The sequence below is a fragment of the Pinus tabuliformis genome, chromosome X (assembly GCF_031772625.1).
Source record: "Pinus tabuliformis cultivar Carrire ecotype Pingquan chromosome X, CPIR1, whole genome shotgun sequence".
Taxonomy (NCBI): domain Eukaryota; kingdom Viridiplantae; phylum Streptophyta; class Pinopsida; order Pinales; family Pinaceae; genus Pinus; species Pinus tabuliformis.
The window spans coordinates 544,512,418-544,537,525 of record NC_142308.1 but is presented as its reverse complement, the minus strand read 5'-3'; positions in this window follow the sequence as shown (position 1 = coordinate 544,537,525).

Sequence of the window (25,108 nt, the reverse complement as noted above, 5' to 3'; positions counted from 1 at the left end):
CTTACTATGTCTCAACTACACGGAATTCTAACTGCTTATGAAATGAGAAAGGGAGGTCCATCAGACAGAAGAGAAGCTGCTTTCAAGGCTTCAAGCAAAGGAGACTATTATGAAGCAAGTCACGTGCCAGAAGAAGAAGAAGAAGAATCAAATTTTGTCAGAAATATTCAAAGGGGTACTGGAAGGTTCAGAGGTAAGTTACCTTTTAAATGCTTTGCTTGTGGAAGAGTAGGTCATTATGCTGCGAAATGTCCTCATAAGGTTAAAGGAAAGGAACCTGCTAGATGGAACAAGAAACAGATTGCAAATAAGAAAAGCTACTACACTCATGAAGATAGTGATGGTCTATCAAATAGTGATGAAGATGAACGAGGTAATGACTATAAACTCTTAATGGCATTTGAAGATGATGATTACATGGATGCTATAGATGTGGATAGCTTTTGTGAAGAAATTTCTAGACTTAAGACATTTATAGAAGAAAAGAATAGGATCATTGATACTCTACAACTTCAAATTGATGAAAAAGAAAAATATCTTGAAAAGTTAGAGGGTGAAATTGTTGGTCTTAGAAAAGAGATTGAGAAAACAAAGGCTATTGATCTTAAGTTTGTCAAAGGATCTGAAACTCTGGATGAGATCATCAATGTACAGCGTTCTCCTCTAAACAAGACAGGCATGGGCTATAATGGAGAAACTTCTCAAGCATCCACCTCAAACAGTTATCTTGATGCAGCAAGAAGGAATGAGCAAAAGCACAATGGAGATCACCAGGTAAAGCAGGGACCAATTACAAACAAAGACTATCAGGCAAATCAGGGGCAATCTGCCTCAAGGATGAACAAAAGCTACAACCAGCCACAGGTAAAATCCTCTTAATTTGTTTCAAGAATGAATGACAATAGAAATTACAATCGTTTGGCCGGAAGATTTGATAACCGCAGAAATTTCTTCAATGGACAATGCTTTTCTTGCCATAACTTTGGTCACAAAGCAGCTCAATGTGTTGCATATAAAACGATCATGACTAGAGAAGCTCAAAAACAAAGAAGTATGACCGGGATTACAAAAAGGACCTATAATAACTTTTCGTTTCTTGAAAATGAAGTTGAATGTTCTATTTGCAATAAATTTGGTCATGAAGATTCTGAATGCAGAAGTAGGTTTCAGCAGACAAAGGAACAAGCCTCAAGCACCAAAACATGGAGAATAAAGGAACCACAAACAGAAAGATGTGGGATAGCATTTTATGCAGAGGGACAGGAAAATCTATGGTACATTAACAATGGATGTTCGAAGCATATGACAGGTGATAAAGAAAAAATTGAATCATATTCTGCTCTAGAAAAAGGAAAGAAAGTTTCTTTTGGAAATGATACTCCTGCAACTATAAAAGGAAAAGGCACTGCTCAGTTAAAAGAAAAGGTTAAAGCTGGAAATGTTTTGTATGTTGATGGATTGAAGCATAATCTTCTAAGTGTCAGCCAGATGTGTGATCAAAGAACCGAGGTGATATTCAGATCAAATGGATGTCTTGTTCGTGATCTTGATACAGGTAAAACAGTGATCAAAGGTAAAAGAACTCCAAATAATCTATACATATTTGAAGAAGGACAACAACAATGCTATCTAAGCAAGGATGATGAGCACTGGTTATGGCACCGGAGGTTGGGGCATCTAAGCTTTTCACAAATAAGGAAAGCATGCAAATATCAGGCAGTTCGTGGTCTTCCAGATATCAAAGTTCCAGACAACACCATATGCAAATCATGTCAGTTTGGAAAGCAAACCAGAACTAACTTTCTGGAGAAGGAAGGATCAACTAGCATGCCTCTTGAGCTAGTACATACAGATACATGTGGTCCATTCCGGAAAAGGACACCTCGAGGAGAAGAATACTTGATATTATTCATTGACGATTTCTCCAGGTTTGTCTGGTTAGGACTTATGAAGCACAAAGATGAAGCATTCGAAAAATTCAAATCCTTTAAAGCCTTGGTTGAAAATGAATCAGGATACAAAATTAAGTGCCTTAGATCCGACAGAGGTGGGGAGTTTACCTCAAATGAATTTTTCGATTTCTGTGAAGAACATGGGATAAGAAGAGAATTCTCTACAGCTAGAACTCCTCAGAAAAATGGAGTGGTGGAAAGAATGAACAGAACTGTCCAACAAATGGCTCGTGCTATGCTTGATGAGTCTGGAACTCCCGCAACTTTCTGGGGTGAAGCAGCACATGCTGCGGTTATTATTCTCAACAAAACAAATGTCCAGGTGAACAGCACTCAAACCCCCCATGAGCTCTGGTATGGTGAGACTCCTTCAGTAAAGCACTTCAAAATCTTTGGGAGCAAATGCTATATTAAAAATATTGATGAGCAACTTGGTAAACTTGAACCTAGAGCAGATGAAGGCATTCTTCTTGGTTATTCTCCACACAGCAAAGCATACAAGTGCTACAATAAAAGACTTGGAAGAATTATTGACAGCATTGATGTAGTGGTTGATGAGAAGGGATACATTCCTAGGCAAGTAAATCATGAAGATATCGAAGAAGATGAAGGCCATCCTCAAAGACAGAATGATGAAGAAGAAGAACCTCAAGAAGAACCAGAGGAGCAGATAAGTATAGAAGAGAAGACTCCATCCAGATATGTTCAGAAGAATCATCCAAAATCTCAGATTTTGGGACAGAAAGAAGCAAGTGTACAAACAAGAAGAACACTTGCAGAAGCTTCAAGCTATTTGGCATTACTCTCTTCCACTGAACCACAAAATGTGAAAGAGGCATGCAAAGATGAATGTTGGGTCAAAGCAATGGATGAAGAACTTGAGCAGATTGAAAAAAACAACACTTGGGAGCTGGTTCCTAGACCAAAGGATAAGAATGTTATAGGGACAAAATGGGTCTTCAAAAATAAATTGAATGAAAATGGAGAAGTAATTAGAAACAAGGCCAGACTTGTTTGTAAAGGGTATGCGCAGCAAGAAGGAATAGATTTTGAAGAAACCTTTGCTCCTGTTGCAAGACTTGAGGCCATCCAAATGTTCCTTGCTCTCTCAAGCTTTCAAAACTTCAAAGTATTTCAAATGGACGTGAAATCAGCCTTTCTGAATGGAGACTTGGAAGAAGAAGTATACATTGAGCAGCCAGATGGTTTCATTCTTGGAAATGATCCAAATCTTGTATGCAGATTGAAAAAGGCTCTCTATGGTCTCAAACAAGCTCCAAGGGCTTGGTACTATCGTTTGGACAAATATCTTCATCAACAAGGTTTTTCAAAAGGATCAACAGACAACAATATTTATATAAAAGTTGAAAATGACAAATTGCTAATACTTGTTGTGTATGTAGATGACATTATCTTTGGCAGCAATGAAGAAGCTATGAGTCAAAGCTTTGCCTTGGTGATGCAAAAAGAATTCGAAATGTCCTTGCTGGGAGAACTGACATATTTTCTTGGTTTGCAAATCCAACAAAAGGAAGGAGGAATCTTTTTGTCTCAAACCAAGTATCTCAAGCAGATTTTGAAGAAATATGGCATGGAAGATGCAAAACCAGTATGTACACCCATGGTCACAGGATGTAGTCTCAGTGCAAATGATGAATCAGCAGCAGTGCATCAACCAACCTATAGATCTATGATTGGAAGTCTACTTTATTTGACAGGTACCCGACCAGACATCATGCATGCAGTGGGAATAGTTGGAAGATTTCAAGCAAATCCGAAGGAAGCTCATCTTCAGGCAGTGAAGAGAATCTTTAAATATCTTCAAGGGACTCAAAATTATGGCTTATGGTATCCTAGAGATACAGATCTCACACTTCATGCTTATACAGATGCAGATTGGGCAGGAAGCGTGGATGACAGGAAGAGCACAAGTGGTGGTGCATTCTTTATGGGCTCCAGATTGGTATCTTGGTTCAGCAAGAAACAGAGTTCGATTGCCTTGTCTACAGCTGAAGCAGAATATGTTGCTGCTGCATCTTGCTGCACTCAACTCCTTTGGATGATGCAGACCTTGCAGGATTTTCAAATCACTTGTACACCACCCATCTCCATTTTATGTGATAATACAAGTGCAATCAGCATTTCAAAGAACCCAGTCATGCATTCAAAAACCAAGCACATACCAATCAAGTATCACTTTCTCCGGGAACAAGTGCTTGAACAAAAGGTCAAGTTGGAGTATGTTCCTTCTAAGGAACAGGTTGTTGATATACTCACCAAACCATTGCCTAGGGAGACCTTCGAATACCTCAGGCAAAAGCTGGGGATTGTTGATGCATCATCTTGTTGTTGAATCTCTTTTGATTGTTGGTTGTACGCAAGGTTCATCTGAAGTATATGCGTACATGTGCTGGGTTGCGGATTGGTCAAAGATCGAATGGCACAGGTTAAGGGGGAGCATATCATGCATTGTTTCCATTATGGAGGAAGTACAGAAGGAGATCATGGATGCTGGTCTGAATATTGCTGCAATATGTCTCTATCTCTTTCATGGTCATGGATTATGGTTCTTCTTTGCAGATCTGGTTTATAGTCAGGGGGAGCATGTTCTTAGGGGGAGCATAACCCTTTGCCCTTGATGCCAAAGGGGGAGAGTGATTGGTTGTTGTTGCCATCAAGTCCAAAGGGGGAGATTGTTGGCATTATGATACATATGTTGTACTTGATGGCAACCCACTCATCTCAGATAATAAATTATAGTGTAGAGAAAAGTTCACGCACTTATATGCAGAGAAAAGTTTATTTCATGTAGAGAAAAGTTCACGCACTTTTATGCAAAGAAAAGTTTATTTCATGTAGAGAAAAGTTCACGCACTTTTATGCAGAGAAAAGTTTATTTCATGTAGAGAAAAAGTTCACGCACTTTCATGTTGGAGAACTTACCTTTGGTCCATGGTAGTTAGTCCTTGGTATTTGAACCTATGAGGAAAAGCGCGTATATGTTGGAGAACTTACCTTTGGTCCATGGTAGTTAGCCCTTGGTATTTGAACCTATGAGGAAAAGCGCGTATATGTTGGAGAACTTACCTTTGGTCCATGGTAGTTAGTCCTTGGTATTTGAACCTATGGTTTTGGACCATGGTACCTCGTCAAAAGTGTTGATCTCACGCACTTTCACGGTTGGTTCATCGTATTAGTCCGACAGTTTTTGATCCTATGGTTTTGGCCCATGGTATTGCATCCAAAAGTGTTGATCTCATGCACTTTCATGGTTGGTTCATGGTATTAGTCCAACAGTTTTTTTGATGCTATGGTTTTGGCCCGTGGTATTGTGAAAGGCCTAAGACTATAAAAGAGGAAGGAGATCATTTGGCAAAGAATCTTCTGAATTATCGAATATCTGATAAAGTGCTAGATCTGGAATATTGTGATTGGGTTTTGGTGCAGACCTGGATCTGAATGAAGAAGGAACCTGAGCGTAAGGAGAAGGATAAGTTCTATTGATGGGTCAAAATCTTAAGGCTGGAATAGTGGTATCTCTATATGATTTTGATCTGTGATATGTGGCATACGCTTGATCTATAAATCTAATAATCTGGGTCTGAATTATTGATGCATGTTTTATTTTACACATGTTATGATCTGGGTATGTCTGATGTAACAACTGCAAAGTTATAAGGAAATATTTGCAGATCTGTATGCGGGTTGGCTTTGGTGAAATCAGAGATTGATGATGCAAGTGTAGTTGATGGGTTTTTGATGTTCTTGGATCTAGTTTGAAAATTTATGAAAAGTGGTCCTTGAAAGAAAAGAAGTAGGGGGTTGTAGCTCCCTTCCAAGAGAGACTGGAAAACGAAAGAGAGAGTTGTAGCTCTCTGCAGGTTGTAGCCTGTGTACTGGTAAAGGACTGCACCAGTACAAAATCATTGTAAAAGGAGTTTCTTATTAAAAGAAGATAGAGACATATTGCAGCAGGTGGTTTTCTCCCACATTGGTTTTCCACCTTATATCATGGTGTTCATGTGTGTGGCTTATGTGTGATGATCTGTTCTATTTTACTGCACCTGTTTACTGTTAATATGGTTGATAATGTTCTAATGCACTCATTAAGGATCAACTAACTGAATCATAAGAAGTTGTGGAAGTAGCATATATGAATCTGAATATGGAAATGAAAAAGTTTTATTGATGTGATAATACTGATTCACCCCCCCCCCCCCTCTCAGTATTATTTCCAACAGTTGGATGGTGATTGTGATGAAGAGTGAATAGAATGGGAGAAACTTGAAACAAGTGGAAAAACATGAGTTCTAATTAAAAACTATTTTCCTTGTAAAAGATTAATAATAATAGCCACCCATTGCTATTGTAGATGAGGATGAAAGGGATGGAAGGAATAATTTCAACTTTTTAATATGGTATTACTAGGAAATGGGTGGTAAGGCATGATGATATGGATAAACAATGACACACACAATTATATATAATCTCAAACCCTTGCATTCCACTCCTTGAAGAATTGTGTCATCAAGGAGAAAATTTATGATTGGGATATGGAAAGTGAACTAGATACAATGAAATTAGAATTTCATGTGAAATAAAAGTATGTGATGGATCATGATATTAACTATATATATTTAAATTAAATGCATTTATGTGTTTCCGCAATTTTAAGATTAATTCTTTATTTCAAATATGTAAAATTGTCTATGCATGAAGGTATGAACATATACTGCAATGTGGGCTTATGGTCATGATTTTGGAGTCAAGAGTGTTGGTTGTGTCAAACAAGCATGTGAATGTGTAGCATTTGTTGCATTTGATCCAACAAGTCATGCAAGTTCAAAAGGTATAAAATCAATAGAAGGAAAACTTGAATATGTTAGTACCAGGTAGGATATAATGAAGTTGGACTACAAGCCTTTTATATATGTAATTTTCAAATGTAAATAACTTTATCTATTTAATAAAAGAAGATATATTAATCATGGCCTAGTTAGTGAATAATATTCTATTGACATATAAAAGTAAATGATAATACCTTGTGCCAAACAATATGTGCTTCTAAAAAATTGTGAACATGTTCCCTCCCATGCTAAATTATGATGAAAAAACGGTGGTTTAGTATTCCATAAAACTCAAGGGAAAAAAGTTTCTTATTTTTAAATTTGTTTGTCCCCATTGTTATACTAGGTCGAAAAGAGGGTGATTGTAACACCCTCCTCCCACACTTACCCAAGTTCATTGGTCCACATGGGTAAATATGTGACGAATAATTACTATGATATGACTCAACCTCCTAGGTATAGTTAAGGAAGTGGAATTGATAGACTAAAACCTTGTTGACCCTCGTTGGGAGCTACAAGATCCCTGGAAGCCAAACAACCATCCTAGTGTCCAAGCCTTGAGTTAACTTGCTTTTTCACTGACCTAGGCTTCCAAGCACATGCATAATAGTTGAAGATAGCGACTGTAAGCCTCGAGTCACATGTATAACCCTACTTCCCAGTGACTGCAGTATAATTTACTCAGTTCTGTGCATGCGACTTCAGGATCTGAGCCGCGTTTTAAGGGCTAGGATCGAGATCATTGCCTCGAACTTGATAGAATTTTGCAGAATGATGAATGACACAAGGACAAATCCATTAGTGCAAAACTTAGACAAGAACTTGGCCTAACAAGGCCTGACCATGACAGAAATTTTGTCAATAATTTTGTGAACATGTAATCTACAAGCTATAATGCATATCTAAACATAGGGGTCTCATACTTATCTCAAAAGCATTAAGAAGGTCTAATTCTCTCTCATAATAGCTGAAATAACATCTATGAGGTCATGCATTCAATAACCATTCATTTACCAATCAAAACATGATGAGAGACATAACTAAAGTATGTCATAAAACCATGCTTATAACCAACATACAACCAAAATAATAACAATGATAGAACAACCTTCAAAGCCACATAATAACAAGTATAAATACTCATGAATACAAGAGGAAAATAGATCTTATTAACATATGCAAATCAAACCAAGTCAGGGACTTCCATGTACCACTCGACCATAGATTGGGTTGAACCAATCTCTCTTTTAGCCAATCACCCTCGCACCATATTCTAAGCATGAATGTAGGATCTCATGAAATAACCAAAACAAAACCAAACCAGGGCTTCCGGAGGCCAAACCGCCTCAACCCTCAACCAGTGATTCCACCTCACAGTAGGACATCACTAACCATCACCATATCAGTCTCTACCCAATATGTCCAAGGCTCCAGAGCGTTTGTTCCAACCGGAATCTAGGACTAGTAACTCAACCCTCAACTGTTACAGGGCTCTAGATCTTTTTTCCAACCAGGTTGTAGGACTAGTAACTCAACCCACCAAGGGATCAAGAGTGTTTGTCCAACCAAGGCTTCTAGGACTAGTAACTCAATCCAATTTGTTCTATGGTTCCTGAGCATTTGTCCAACCAAGGCTCTAGGAACTAGTAACTCAACCCACATCCATAAGGACATGAGCACCAATAAAAAACAATTAGGTGGGAAATCCACAACACCATGGCTATCCAGGAAATGGAAAGGCTAGGAAAAATCATTGTCAATCCAGGAAATCCTCCATGCCAATGACATATAATAACCAAATAACCACATGCATATTCTGTGCATGCTAAAACTAGCAAGGAAATCATACATGCAACTTGGTACCTACAAATCAAACCCATTGTATATGTTGATCCTGATGTCCTCTTGTGATTTCCTTATTTTCCTTTTCCTTCTTTCTCCAAATCCAAAGTATGCCAAATCCTCTAAGAGTGCTCCAAGGAAACTATAAGTGTGCAAGATTAAGAGAGAGAGAGAGAGAATATAATGAGAGTGCAAAAGACTGAACTGATAAAAGTTGTGAATTGATCCTCAAAAGCCTTTTTATCATTGAGCCCTCTATTTTCTTAATTTTCCTTCAGTTTTCCTCACATGCAGTTTTATGACCTTTCACCTTCCTTTTCTCCTATTTTCCATTATTTTCATAAATAAATGCCAATAATGCCACTTTGCCTTTTCCATTTCCTTTTCCAATTTCCATAGCCATTAATTAATCAACAGTGATCCCCATTGCTATTTTTTCACCCAACATTCAACTTGGAATACATGTCCCATGACCTTGGTCATATTTTTCCTTTATTAACTTTATTACATGGACTTTTAATTGGGGCTATTATAGAACCTTCCCCCTTAGGGGAACATCATCCTTGGTGTTCAATGACACTTATAAACCAACAAACACACACTTGCCATGAATATTTATAACACAACGCGATGCAACATTAACATCATATCCATCTTCTGAAAACATAACCAACATATCCTGAACATAATACCCCTTATTAGAGCTTTATAACATAGCTCAATGCAATATCTACATACATATGCATATATAGGCATAACCAAACACAACATCAAACATAAAATATAATACATCCGCTCAACCAATGAATAGAGAAGGATACATGGAACGCATATGATCATTCATCTCCCATGTAGCTTCATCGAGCCAAACGTTCTTCCACTACACTTTAACTTGCTTTATTTCTCGATTCAGGAGCATCAACATATTTCGCCACAAAATGAATTGAGGTTCTGGCTAGAATTCTCCTTTTGGCTCCATCTTCAATATAAGCCAATCAATAACATGATCAACCTCCATTACATATATGTTAAGAAATGAAACATGGAAAAAATCATGGACTTTCACTATCAAAGGAAGTGCAAGTCTGTAGGCCACTGGTCCAATCCTCTCAAGAATCGTGAAAGGCATGTAATACCAAGGTGTGAACTTGGTACTTGATCCAATCCTCAAGGATCTCTTCTTTAGATTGATGTGTAAGTATGCATGTTCCCCAACTTGAAACTCCCTAAACACCCTGTGTTGATCTGCATAACTCCTCTTCCTATCTTGTGCTACCTTTAAATTCTTCTTGATTACCTTCATTTCTTGTTCCATCTTTGCCAACATGTCTAATCCAATCAATACCTTATTCACTAGATCGCTCCAACTGATAGGAGTATTACAACTCTTCCCATAAAACACCTCAAACTGAATCATCTTTAAATATTCTTGATACCCATTACTATACGCAAACTCAACTAGTGGAAGATACTCTTCCCACTTTCGTTTTTGATGCATGACGTACATCTTCAACATGTCCTCCAAAATCCTATTTACCCTCTCTATCTATCCATCTATTTGTGGATGATAAGTTTTACTGAAGGCCAACTCTATCCCTAAACATGCAAATAAATATTTCCAAAACCTAGTAGTGAACTTGGCATCTTTGTATGACATAATCTTTTTCAAAACACCATGCAACCTCACTATATCTATGATCAAGATTTTTGCTACTTCACTAGCTGAATTCATATACTTTACTGGAATGAAGTGTGCAACCTTTTTCGACCTGTCAACCACAGCCATAATAGAATCATACTGTCTAGAGGTCCTCGGAAAACTTGTAATGAAGTCCATGGAAATGACCTCCCATTTCCACTCTGGAATCAAAATCAACTGTAGTAATCCACTTGGATGCTTGCACTATGATTTTACGTGCTAGAAATCCAAGCATCTTGCCACGAACTCTGCCACTTCTTTCTTGAAATTCAGCCAATAGTAGAACTTCTTCACAACTATCAATGTCTTATGATATCCTGGGTGACCTGAAAACAACTTAGCATGAAATCCCCTCAAGATAAGATTCTTGAGTTCATTATTGTCTGACACATAGATCTTGTCCCAAAATCTGACCAAACCATATGCCTTGTGATGATAGTCCACATCATGTTCATATGTACCCTGTTGTTGTAACCTTTGCTTAAGTTGTTGGTACCTTTCATCCTGCTGACCTACCTACAAGACCCGATCCGATAAATTTGTCCCATATGAACTCATAGTTTCTATGTGATTTACATGTACTCTTCTACTAAGAGCATCTTCAACCTTATTCTCATTTCCCTTAATGTACTTGATCTCAAAGTCAAACTCACTGATTGTCATCAACCAACTAGCTTGTCTGACATTCAGATTTGGTTGGTCAAATAAGTATCTCAATCCACTATGATCATTCATCAAAATGAACCTCCTACCAAGAAGATAGTGCCTCCACATCTTCAATGCATGAATGATCATTTCCAACTAAAGATCATGTATCACATAAGCCTTCTCATGCTCATTCAATTTCCTTGACTCATAACATACTACCCATGCTTCATACATCAGGACTCCACCAATTCCTCTCTTGGAAGCATTTTTCCACACCAAGAAATCTTTATCTGGATCTGCAATATTTAAAACTGGAGCATTTGTTAACAACTAGTTCATCTGCTCAAAACTTGTTACACATTCCTCTATCCATTGAAATTTATTTCCCTTTCTCTGCAATGATGTAATAAGATAAGAAATGCATGAGTTCTTGATGAACTTCTTTTGATAGATTTCTAATCCCATGAATGATATAACCTAATCCACATTTCCAGGAGTTTCACATTCCATGATAGCTCTTATCTTTTCTGGATCCACTGCTATGCCTTCCTTGGAAACCACATGCCCCAAATAATGTACCTTTGTCTGAAAGAAACTGCATTTAATAAGCTTGGCATACAATTGATGGTCTCCTAACAATATCAATATTGCTACTAAGTGTTCGACATTATCTTCCTCATTCTTAGAATATATCAATATATCATCAATGAATACAAGAACAAACTTGTCTAGATAAGGACACAATACACTATTCATCAAGCACATATAAGTAGCTACAGCATTAGTCAAACAAAAAGGAACTACAACAAAATCAAAATTCCCATACCTGTTCCAGAAAACAGTCTTGTAGATATCCACTTCTTTGATGCATACCTAATGGTATCCTAATCTCAAATCGATCTTCAAGAACATTGTTGCTTCCTTCAGCTGGTAAAACAAGTCACAGATCCTCGACAACAGATACTTGTTCTTAATCATCACCTTGTTTAATTGTCTATAATCAATACATAACCTGAGAGTACCATCCTTCTTCTTCACAGCGAATATTGGTGCACCCGAAGGTGACACACTTGGTCTAATGTATCCCTTGTCAATAATTTCCTTCAACTGCAATTTCAATTCCACTAACTCTAGTGTGCTCATCCCGTAAGGTTCATTTTATGTTGGTGTTGCTCCTGGTGCCAACTCAATATAAAATTCCACTTCCCTGTGAGGTTGTAACTTTGAGACCTCTGTTGGAAACACATCCCGAAGCTGTTGTAAAACTGGACACCTCTTAAAAAACTCAACATCCTCAACATCCTTACCTTTATCACTTGGAATATGCACTACAAATAATGCACATCCTTTCCCACGACTACACTTTGTAACCATTCTAACTGATGTTTCCTTTTTCTTACCCCACAACATTATTTTTTCTCCTTTGTCATCCAAGCACTCAATATCCTTTCCATAAAAATCCACTTAGTTCTGTCAAGATACAGCTAATCCATATCCATAAAAGCATATTGTACGATTCCAATGGAAGAAAATTTATATTCGTTGATGTAGACATACATTCAACTCAAATGCACAAGCTCTTACCCAATGATGAACTTTTTTCATAGCACCTGTAGCCAACTGGACTAACAAATATTATGCATGCACTTCTTTATTCAAACCACAACTATCCACTAGGTTAGGATTAACATAACTATAATTAGATCTAGGGTCAATCAAAATATAAATAACTTGATCACAAAGCTTAACGTCCATCTCCATAATAGATTCTTGTTGATCTTCTTGACTATTATCTAACACTTCATAAATCTGAAGTATACTTTGTCCAACATCCCCCACTATCTGTGCCTCATGAGCATCCTATATCTGTGGTCTGCCACTCTGATACTATGTACAATCTCTCCTATGATGATCCTCGCCATAAGGCCAACATTGTAAAGGCTTCCTTCCATCACCCTTGTTCTTCTCTTGAGACTGAAATTTGTGTCCTCTATCAGATGCATTGAAGTTCTTATTCAACATTACATTTTCCTTACTACCTGTGTTCTGTAGTCTTACTCACTTCTTATTCCAATTTCTTATCATTAGCTTTCTAGTCCTGTTTATATTCATACCAATGCTTCGATTGCTCATAACAATGCATCAACTTCCTTATGGATTCCTCCAATGATCTAGGCTCATCAAACTCAATCTTGTCCTTGAATGCTACTAGAAACCCACTGTTGAATCTATGAATCTTTTCTTTATTCTCCTTAAGATAAGGAATATACGTTAACAACTCCAAGAATATGCTAGTATACTCCTCATTAGTTATAGATCCCATCTTTATCTCATAGAATTCCCTCGCCCTGTCATCATAGTATCTCTCAAATAGATACTTCTTCCTAAAAATCTTTCAAACTCACTCCAAGTCAACTCCTCTTCCCAGATTCCTCTAACATTCTTCACATCTTCCCACCAAATGTATTAGTTACCTTTATACTGAAGGTAGTTATCTGGGCTTTCATGTTCTCTGAATAATCATGCAACCAAAAGAACTTATTCATCCCAAGAAACCATGCTTCTGCATCATATGCCTTCTTCATTTCTCAATCAAATGTAGGTAGCTTTGCTTTCTTGAACTCTTCTAGAAAATATTGTTTTTCATTCCTCCTATACATACAGTCCAATGATGATGATGGTGATTCTCTGAACTAGAACAAGAATATAACCCACAACCACTACCCCTCTTGTTAGGTGTATCCAAAAACTTACCATCTCTAACTATGTCATCCCTGCCAAACCTGTATACTGATTAAGACCTGTTTCCATATGCCCCATTGGTCCTTTACTCTTATCCATGAATAAATCCTAAGTGGTCCATGTCTCTATAAATATGATAGACTCTAAATAATCACTGCATTAACCTTTGTTTGTTTCTCCTGTTCCCTAACAAGTCTTTCCTATGACTAAATGATCCTATCATTATCTGCTTTGCAACTTCTTATCACTGCCTTCAAAATTATCAATGTATCTGTTATGTGAGGGGAGTACACATCACCATATTTCTCATATGATCTATACAGAGAGTCACGTGAATTGTAGTCCACCATTTTTCTAGTCATCTTGATCTTCTTCTTGTAAACATACTATGTCATATAAACCAAATATAAACATAATCAAACGTACCTTAGTGAAGTTCAGGGAAGGTTATCTCATCTGCAAAATCAATCGAGATTAGCACTATATATATATATATATATATATATATATATATATATATATATATATATATATATATATATATATATATATCATCTCAATATCAACATCATCACTTCTACATGACAACACAACTGCAACAATGACTATCACCATGCATACATAATAAGCACATATACAACCTACATGCATGCATGATAAATAAATTCCTCCCATCTAGTCCAAGTGTTGAACCTGAGAGCTCTAATACCACTCTATGGTATCAAATAACACCCAAAGAGAATAGAAACCCACTCTGATACCACTCTGTAACACCCTCATACCACACTTACCAAAGTTCACTAGTCCATAGGGGTAAATATGTGACAAATAGTTACTATGATATGACTCAACCTTGTAGGTATAGTTAAGTAAGTGGAATCAATAGATTAAAACCTTACTAACCCTCTTCAGGAGCTACAAGACCCCTGGAAACCAAACAAACATCCCAAGTATCCAAACCCTCAATTAACTTGCTTTATAACTAACCTTGGCTACTGGTCACACGCATAACAAGGAAATCTAGTGATTGTAGGCCTCTAATTGCATGGATAACCTTGCCTCCTAGTGACTGCAGTCTAATTAACTCAATTTTGTGCATGCGACCCCAAGATCTAAGCCACTTTTTTAGAGCTAGGATCCAGACCTCTGCTCATAACTTCATAGAACTTTCCAAAATTATGAATGGCATAAGGACAAAACCATTAATGCAAAACTTAGACAAGAACTTGACCTAACAAGGCCTGACCATGACAGACATTTCGTCAAACATTTTGTGAACATGTAATATATAGGCTATAAATGCATATCTAAACACAGGGGTATCATACTTATTTGAAAATCATCAAGAAGGTCTAATTCCCTCTCATAATAGCTTGTTGAAGCCTCGAAAATTGTTGCAACAACATGGGGGATGACCACCTGGTCCGGACCTTAAAGCAGCTCCTTTTCTGTTTGTAATGGTGGTTCCTACTAGTTCAACTAGGTCCAATTGCCTTCTCTTAATCTCCAAAGGCTTTAAAATATGACTTTTATTCACCAATGTAGAAGAAACATCATATCAGCCCTCTTGTTGATCAGGGAAGAAAGTGATCCTTAAGTTGATTTGGGGCTCAGCCAAGCCAAAACTAAAGTTTGCCTCTTTGAGAAGAGGACTTAAAAGAATGTGGAAATTTATCTAAATGCAAACTTATTCTAAGATGCAAGTAAAATGAACTATCTTAATCCTATCTCAATTAGGCAGATATAGATCTAACCCAATTAAGAGCAAGATAATTTTGAATAATTGGGACTTAAATATGATTGGTTTATAATGAGTATGAAGTTAATGAAGTAGTTCAATTAACTGAGATTATGAATACCCAAACACATCCTATTGAGACCTCTTAACTGAAATAATCAATAGAAAACACTCAGGAAGAAGTTCGAAAAATGATATTGATCATTTAATTAGTAACTTGAATAATTAAATAATAATATGTGGAAGAAGTTCACAACGTATCACCATTCAATAAATTAGTTTTAAAAGACAAATTTCTGAGTAAATAATTACTCAGAAATCAGAATTCAGCCCATGAGAGAATATATAAATAATAACATAAAATAGAGACAAATTACCCATACCGACAAAAGTGCACAAATATGAAATTAAATTGACACATTCATGTCATCGTAGAATTAAACAAGTATTTAAAATAATAGTATTCAAAATACCAATTTTATTGAATCCATTCTCGAGCTCTGGTCTCCAACAGTCTTTTACAGTGCCTGAGCTTCTGCTTTCAAAAGCAGAGCTACAATAGTGCAAACTTTGTTAATTATACATAACTCAAAATGTAAAAGAAAAACCTCAATAATCTCCAAATCTGAGATTTTTACTCCTCCCACCTGTTAGCGCTCGAATCTGCCTCAAGGTGAAGAAGGCAAAACTCGAGGCAACATCAAACCAAGCTCAGCCTCGTAGATAGCCCTACAAGGACAGGAGAGGGCTCTCTCCGGGCCTATATCGATAAAATGATCAATAGAGTCCGAGATGACTTAAAATTGGAACTGATTTAGGCTAGTAAAATGAATTTGAATGAGGGATATTTGATTTAATGACTAAGTTGCTGGGCTGCATGGGACAAGGACAGCATGAGCAGAGATTTAACCAAAGGCACGGGATATTTCATAAGACGAGATAAGCATGAGGTTTTAGCAATCAAAATGAATTTAAATGGGGTGAAAAGACTGTTTAAGAAAGCTGAAAAGGGCATTAATGTATGAATCCTTTCCAGGCAGAAGAAAACACATAAAGACTTAACACTTCCTCAAGGCAGAGCAATGACTGAATTCTACCTTTCTCACTTAAAAGTATTTAGCTAGAAACAATCTTGAATGAAATGCAAAACATCACAGGATACATATGAAACAGAGAGAAAAACACATGCCAAAACTCATACCACAAGAATCTTATAAATCAGAGTTGCACCATTTAATTATTTCTCTGTCAATCTATACAGCCAATCACTGAGTTATTCCTCCATCGTTTCCCAGAACTCAGAACCCTTTACAAATGATTTTTTATGCAATAAATAAGCTCCACTATGAGAAAACAAATCGATCCAAATGGAGAGTTGTTACAACTAAAACCCTGAGGATATGAAATGAACTGTCCATCTGTTCTATAGACAGAACAACGTTTCATTATTCCACTTGAAACTCTTTGATGACCAATAAAAAGGCGACAACTGTAGCTGTAGATCATATCTGAAGTCGAAAATAGGAAATCGGATCCTATTCCTCTGTTGTAAATATCTTTGTTTTATATTTAGGCATTTAGTTTTTGACTTTTCACCTTCCTTCGTCCTCAACATTGATCATCTGTTGTATCTGTCATTTCATCATCTGATCCTGCAACCAATTCATCACCTTCTGACGCATCAGATTCATCCACTGAATCATCATCCTCCTCAGTCATCAAGAGTCTCTCACTCATTCCATTTTCCGAGTTTGTACAATCTGCTTCATCATCATCACTGTCAATGTTATCTGGGTCTAACCTATTCTGAAAAGCCCGTCGACGCAGTACAAACACATTGAAATAGTAACTGACCAGCTCCTTTTTGCTTCTTGATGGAAAGGCCACGGATAGATAATTCCAAAAATTCTTGTTTGATGATATGGGATTCATATTCACAAGATCCTGAAAGGTTTGTTCCTCCTCTTTTATCCATTTTTCTGACACACTTTCACCCATGTCATGAAATCCCCATGAATAGAATGCTTCTCCAAGCTTTAGTTTCAGCATCTCCCATTCTACTTCAATATTCTCTTCGACACACCTTATAGAATTTGAGTCTGGATAGTTGCAATATGTAGATCTACCTTGTCCTACAGCATCCTTAGTAATGATACCATTTGATCCCACAAAGGGCCACACTCGATTGCCAATCAGACCCTGGGATTATTTGTCATCATCATTTGAGTTAACATCTTGACATGGCTGGGATGACATTCTATCATAGGCATTAGATAGAAACACCCGGGCTTGAGGTCTACATACAGGTAAGTCAGCTTGAAATTCTGGCCCTATAGGAACCTTCTTACGAGAAACATGCTCCAAAGAAAAGCAAGCCAAGACCTGCACTTGATTCACCTTCACCTTCGCTACAACCAGAGTCTGCATACGTTCTGGAACAAAGGCCCCCACATTCAGCAACAGAAGGTGACGACAAATATTTTTCCATGTTCACAGACCCTTTGCATGCTTGATCCATTGTCTCACAATCAGCCATGTTGTTTTTGAAGCTTGGAGAAACAGAGACCGGGTCAAAATCCAGATCTTTTGGAACTCTACACCTGTTGTTGCCAACATTTGATACCGATTTGCATGTTTCCATGTCCTTAGCCTAATGTCCAATGGAGACCTTCTCATGTATTTGGATGCCATATTCACACATAATGGAACCATCGATAGCTCCATTAGGTAACACTGCTTCCGCTACTTTCTTCAGTTGGCATGTCAAATCGATACTATGTGCATTTTTCATGTTTGAGACTGCAAACGCTAATCTGACTATCTTTAAGTTCAGCTTCTGTGGTGATAGCATGTTCCAGCCTCTTTGAGAAACTATTAAAAGTTTCTTTGTGAGTTGTTATAGATTGCAGACATGTGCCCAATGCAGAAACATTGTTCTCGGTCTTCACAACTTCCACTAGCTTCTCTTCTAATTCATCCTTCTCTAAAGAAGTATCGTCATTACAACTGTTGCTATTAGCAAGGCTTGTAACACCAGAAGAACTCAGTGATTCATCCGCACACAATTTTTGCAAGTTGTCTGGTTGTACACGTTCTTGTAGACATGTTTTGCTAGAAAATTTACATGGAACGAACTCAAGTCCAACTGTTTGGTCAAGATCATATTCCAATGGCTTTTGGTATTTAGCAGGTTGATGAACTTTTCCATTTTCAAGAACTCGTTTGTTTGGTTTGAGAACCATGGTTGGACCTGCACAGTAAACCCAAACTACAGGGTACTTAAGAATTTGTTGCAGCTGAATTATGCTTGTAGCAGCACATTCTTTCCACTGAGGCACACATCGGAAGTTATTCAACTTGTCTCTTTAAAATCAAACTGCTGTAGAAAAGTGTCTTTAAATAGCGCGAGGAATCTTGGATTTCGTTTTTGGTTTGATAATTTGGAAGTGAACCATGTCGTTGGTAATCACATTCCAAAAGATTACTGCGAGCAAAAATGCCTTTGTTTGTGGTATGCCATTATGGAATCAATTTTTGAATAATGCATTGTCACCTGTATAGTGAGCCAGCTGTAGTTACCCCATCACCGCCTCCAGCATTTGATAACTGCCCAAATTCTTTGGTATACTGCCCATTAAATTACTCATCGACAGGTCTATATATCTGAGATTATTACCTTTCCCAAGGCTCGAGGGGATTCTCCTTTCCAGATGATTGCCAAATAAGAAACAATAAAAGGCCTGAAACTTCAAGAAGCAACACCTGTAGCGTAGATCCCATAACTGAAGATAACCATAAGAATCAAATCATATTTTTTTTTTCTGCCATGGTGGATATCAACGTTTACATTCGGGCATTCGGTTCTTTGACCGTTTCAGCTCCCTTTTCTTTCTGTTTGCCAAAAATACACCTGGTTGAGTAAAAACCATCACGAGGGATTCGAATCCCTATTTCCATATATTCGCTCCATTTATCCACCTGGCGATTAACAAATCGGGCGCATCGGATAACTGTTGTGCATGATCAGGTGTGAAAAAAGTTTATGAATCTGGCGGACTTGTTTCAAATGCCGCATGTATCGCATGTAATCTTCATGGGCAGTCTGATTTCTGATGATTTCACCACGAATACCACAAGAATCATCGCCAGATCTATTTGTGTTGTTGAAAATTGCAAAAAATAGAAGCAGTTTCGATAATGATTTTTGGAAATGTTGTTCTGTTTTTTGAATGCCTGGATTTGTACACAAAAATTGCCATTCGGAGCTATATGGAGCACCATCAAATTCTCGTCCCAATCCTCTCAGGATTTGACAATCTGCGGATTCCCTTTTGCTGGGATTCGGTGACCATGCAAAGCAGCTACACGTTCATTACTAACACAGTTTGGAAGCATTTCTTCCAAATAACCATTCTTTTTTCTCTCAAGATGGATCATGGAAGAAGCTTGCAAGGCTTTTTCTAAGTGACGTTGTGCTATTCTTTCACGCATCTCAGTTTCAATGGCCTGCTTTCTCTGCCCAGATCTTTGCATAGCAATACAAATTCTTAGTTTGTTTGCAGTAGTCCAAATCGCTCCAACATTCATCACTGACTATGGCGAGTGGGTCTCTGTGAGGATCCATGTAAACCGCACCAATAGAAGATGCAACTACCACGCGTTTCACTCCCATTTCTGCACACGCCTCCAGAACGTTCCTGGTTCTGCTCACTGCTGGCTCTATAACTCGCTCAGGGTCATTACTTATAAGACAAGCTGTATGGAAAACACCGTGGCAGCCTCAGATAACTGTGACCAAAGCCTGGTAATTGAGAATATCAGCTTTAACAATCTCAGGCTTCTCTTTTGCTCCTTCCAGCTCTCTTAAATGTTTCATACTTACGCCCATCATCCGCTAGGTTGCTGTGAACTGCTCCTCTTACAGTATAACCTTTAGCAAGGAGAAGATTGACAAGCCATGAGCTAATGGATCCTCCTGCTCAAACACATCTCTTGTAGCATAAGTCATTTGTCCGCTCCCACAATTTATAGCAAATCCAGAATCTTAGGAACCAGGTTAGAAAGTATAACTTCTGTATCGAGTTATTTGCATTTATGGGACAAATGCAAATTTTTTTGCATATTTCGGCTCGGTGTGCAGTGCAGGCTTCCCAGTGCGCCGCGCCATGTGGGTGCACCGCGCCAGTGTAAAATTACACTGTGGATTTGCGCCCGATGCGTTGCGCGGCCTGTGTGCGCCGCGCCTTCTTCCAGTGCGCCGCGCTGAGCAAACTTCATCCATCTTCACCCAATTTCACTCTTACGCACTAAACTCGCTTTGAATTGTTTCCTCTTCGCTTTCTTGGCCTACAAATGAATGGAAAATCTCTCATATAGCCATGGATTTTGATTTTTCTCTTCTCAAATCCATTTTTGTAATGTTTCCTCGGACTTTTTGAATTTGAATGATGAACCTTTGTATCAAATTCTGCAGGGAATGTTATAGTAAAAGATTTCTTCTCCCCTTTTTTGGAAAACTCAAGTTCTGTGGGTTTCACCGACACCAAAACTCCAGGAGGACCCGTCACCTCCGCTTTATAAGTCACATGTCCCTCTGCCACATTTTCCAGCGTTCTCTTCACAATCGCGGTTCCCTGCAATTCTGCGACTGTAATGGAAGGATAGTTGAGGTTATGTATCTTAGATGAGCGTGCTGGACATGAGAATTCCTTTCCTATAATGGCCCTGATCTGTGTTGAAGTATAATTTAAGGCGCAGAAAAAATTGTAGTAATTTTCGGGTGATAGATCATATACTAGTCCTAGATTTCCAGCCACATTCGGATTAACATGACCTTCACCATAGTTAAAAGGACCTACTGTTTGCCTTGATACATTCCGGATTGGCTCCTTCTTGTTGTCCAATTTCGTGGCTGTACTCATAATGGCAGATGTGATAGTTGCTGGGCTCCAATCAGGATGTGCTCCCTTTAATAAAAACTATGACACCAGCAACATGCGGGCACGACATAGATGTGCCAGATATTACATTGAAAGGTAGATGCGAATGATCGAATAAGAGATTAGTTGGTGAGGCTGCCATTGAATATGCTACTAGTATGTTCAAGCCTGGAGCTATAATATCAGGCTCGAGGATGCCTGGATTAACACTATTTGGGCCCTGAGAGGAAAAGGTTGTCATCACTGGAGCTGGGTTTCAAGCCGTTGATTTCTTGGAGGTGAAATGTAAGCAACAGGGGGCACTGTAGATTTGATGTATTTAAAGACTTTTGCCCCATCAGCTTGCAGTCAAGTGTGTAGCAGGAAGAATGTGATCATCTGTAGAGACGTCGTTGGTATTTGCAGGATCATTGGCGAGGCTGTATGTGAACGTCTTCAACTGAAAAAACTTTAATAATTTCACATTTGAAAGCAATGATTTCTTCTTCAAAACAGAGTTTTGAAGAAGAATCTCTCTTGAGCGTTATTGATGATAAAAATTTGAAATAAAACTTATTTAGAATCCTCCCTCTAGCCTGCAAGCGTTATTTCACACTTTTGGAGACAAAACCCTGGACTCAAGAATTAAAATGACTCTTTTTTACCAAAATGGCATTTGATGACTGCAAATGACGAGAAATGAACCTTGGTGAATTTGACTCTGACAGAGGACTGACAAGACTGAGTCTAACATTGGCTCCAATTGGGATGGCAGCTGCCGCTCCGTGGAGGTGCCAAGAACTGCAGATCTTTGGGTGAGCAGACAGTGCCTTCGTCCATTGGGCTATGGAGTCATTATTTCGACAACCAACACAGACTTTGACACATTTATTGACTGAAACTGGACTCAAACCTACTCAATTGTAAATTTGAAATGACTGAAAAACTGACTCGACAAACTATACTCAAAAACACTAAGACCTGAACTTAAAACTTAAAGTTGGGTGGCAGTACCTGGCCACCCGTGTTTCTTACAAGGCAATATGCGATCAAACTATATCAAAATGCCAATGTAACCAATCAAGCAGATGCCTTCTTACTTGATTCTCCTGATCAGATCTCCAGGTCAATAGTAGATACTTGTAACTGGGCATCCCAAAAGCTAATTGACCATGATCTCCTTCATCACCGAATACTGCAACAATCACCTTCACTGCTGGCTGCAACAGATTTGCCATTGGATCATGAAAAACATGAAGATTTGCTATTGCCACCTCCTATTGAAGAAACAAGGTGTCCTTTGCTTCAAATTTTGATCTTCCTTCATCATGTACTTCAGTGAAAGTATGCTCCTGGGCTTTAAAAAACTCTGAACAGGTAGATGAGCAAATATCTTCTTGGAAAAACATTTCAACACATGAAACATATGAAGAAGAATCTGAATGGAAATCCTGAATGTTTTGATCTTCTGTGGTGTGAATGTATTGAATGAAGGTCTGATCTTGTTTTTCATACACTGACTAGATTACCTCCTCATGAAAGCTATATTCTAATGAACTGAGAACATTTGGATCCATAACTGTGTCTTCTGCATCCCAGATGATTTCAACAACAAAGTTCTCTTTCATAGGATTCCGTACTAGGCATTGTTGGTCATCACAATCTGAATCTGGAACTAAAATAGTTGTCCCGACATTATCACATTTTGAAATTAGAACTGAACTTACTTGCATGCCATCTTCTCCTATTGATAGATCTAAACCGACACTTTTTCTTTCATCACCTTCAGTCATATGGAACTCTTCAACCTGCTGATTTTGATCCTGCTGCAAAGTTTCCTCTAAGAGTTCTGTGTGCTGCTGAAATGGATTTTCATACAAGGCTTCCATAATCTCATCATCCATGAAATTATCATCCTCATAATATTTTTCAAGACTTTCAATAAAACCATAAGCATGCTTGCAACAGTCATGAACTAGATTTAATGATGGATAAGATTCTTGATATCTTTCAACGAACAGGGCATGAAAATCCTTTAGACAGTAAATACAAGCAGCGGGCAAATTTTCATACCAAGATTGGGCTTCACCTTCTAGAGTGGCCATGAATATCTTCATTAAGCAATCTTCAGGAAAATCAACCATCAACTTGTGAATATGCATGTGAAATCGAACTAGATGTAAGGCAGTGTCCTTCTTACCATCATCTTTAAACATAGGCAAATTCCTTCACCAATCTACTTTCAAAATCTTATTTGGAAAGCCTGGAATGTGATCTCGGCTCATGGGAGCGTATCTTCTTGCAATCCGATCCATCTTGAAAATGTCAAATCTACTGATCTCTCTGCAGTGGAGTCACCATGAAGCACCGATTGCTAGATTCTTCAGTGAAAGGAGTCGCCAGGTGAATGATTTCAGTCGTCTTCTTATGTCTAATCGTTGTTCACCATCAACAATCAGCTCTGAACTTGAGATATGTACTGGGGCAAAACAATCTTCAAGCAAACCATTTTTCTCCCCAGTGGAGTCGCCACTATGTTAGTGCTCGAATCTGCCTCAGGCTGAAGAAGGCAAAACTCGAGGCAACATCAAACCAAGCTCAGCCTCGTAGCTAGCCCTACGAGGATAGGAGAGGGCTCTCTCTGGGTCTATCTCGATAAAATGATCAATAGAGTCCGAGATGACTTAAAATGGGAACTGATTGTTGGAAATAATACTGAGAGGGGGGGGGGTGAATCAGTATTATCACATCAATAAAACTTTTTCATTTCCATATTCAAATTCATATATGCTACTTCCACAACTTCTTATGATTCAGTTAGCTGATCCTTAATGAGTGCATTAGAACATTATCAATCATATTAACAGTAAACAGGTGTAGTAAAATAGAACAGATCATCACACATAAGCCACACACATGAACACCATGATATAAGGTGGAAACCCAATGTGGGAGAAAACCACCTGCTGCAAGTCATCTCAATCTTCTTCTTAATAAGAAAATCCTTTTACAATATTTCTGTACTGATGCATTCTTATACCAGTACGCAGGCTTCTACCTGCAGAGAGCTACAACCCTCTCTCGTTCTCCAGTCTTTCCTGGAAGGGAGCTACAACCCCCATAGTTCTTCTACTATCTGATCCATTTACTAGTATGCAGGTTGCTACCTGCTACAATGCTCCAAAGTTTTCAACTGCTACTGGAAGGGAGCTACCACCCCCTTAGCTCTTGTACTAGCTAAGATACTAGTACGTAGGCGCCGGCCTACAATCTTCTCTCCTTCAGGTACCACGTTTCATACATTTTCATACTGGATACTCCTGAAGCACAACACATAATCTGAAAGGCCACGTTTCATCTAATTTTCATACTGGACCCATTAATATCATTGAAGCACATAATCAATCAATCTTCTGAATCACCCAAACACTAGATCAATACATATACAAGGATAATATATGTGTTAGCACCCAGATCTAGTCCATCAGATCACATAAATATGAGCCATTATGATCCTGATCCAATATTAGTTCTCATCCATCAATACTGAAGCTAAACACAATCAACCAAACAGGATATGCAGAATACTGACACCTTTAAACTGTCATCAGAACCCATCAACAACCGGAACCACCTGTGACTTCAAATATCATAGCTCAAATTGTATACGCTACTACAATGAACCAAACTTGCATACATACGCGCTTACACCAAAGCCAACC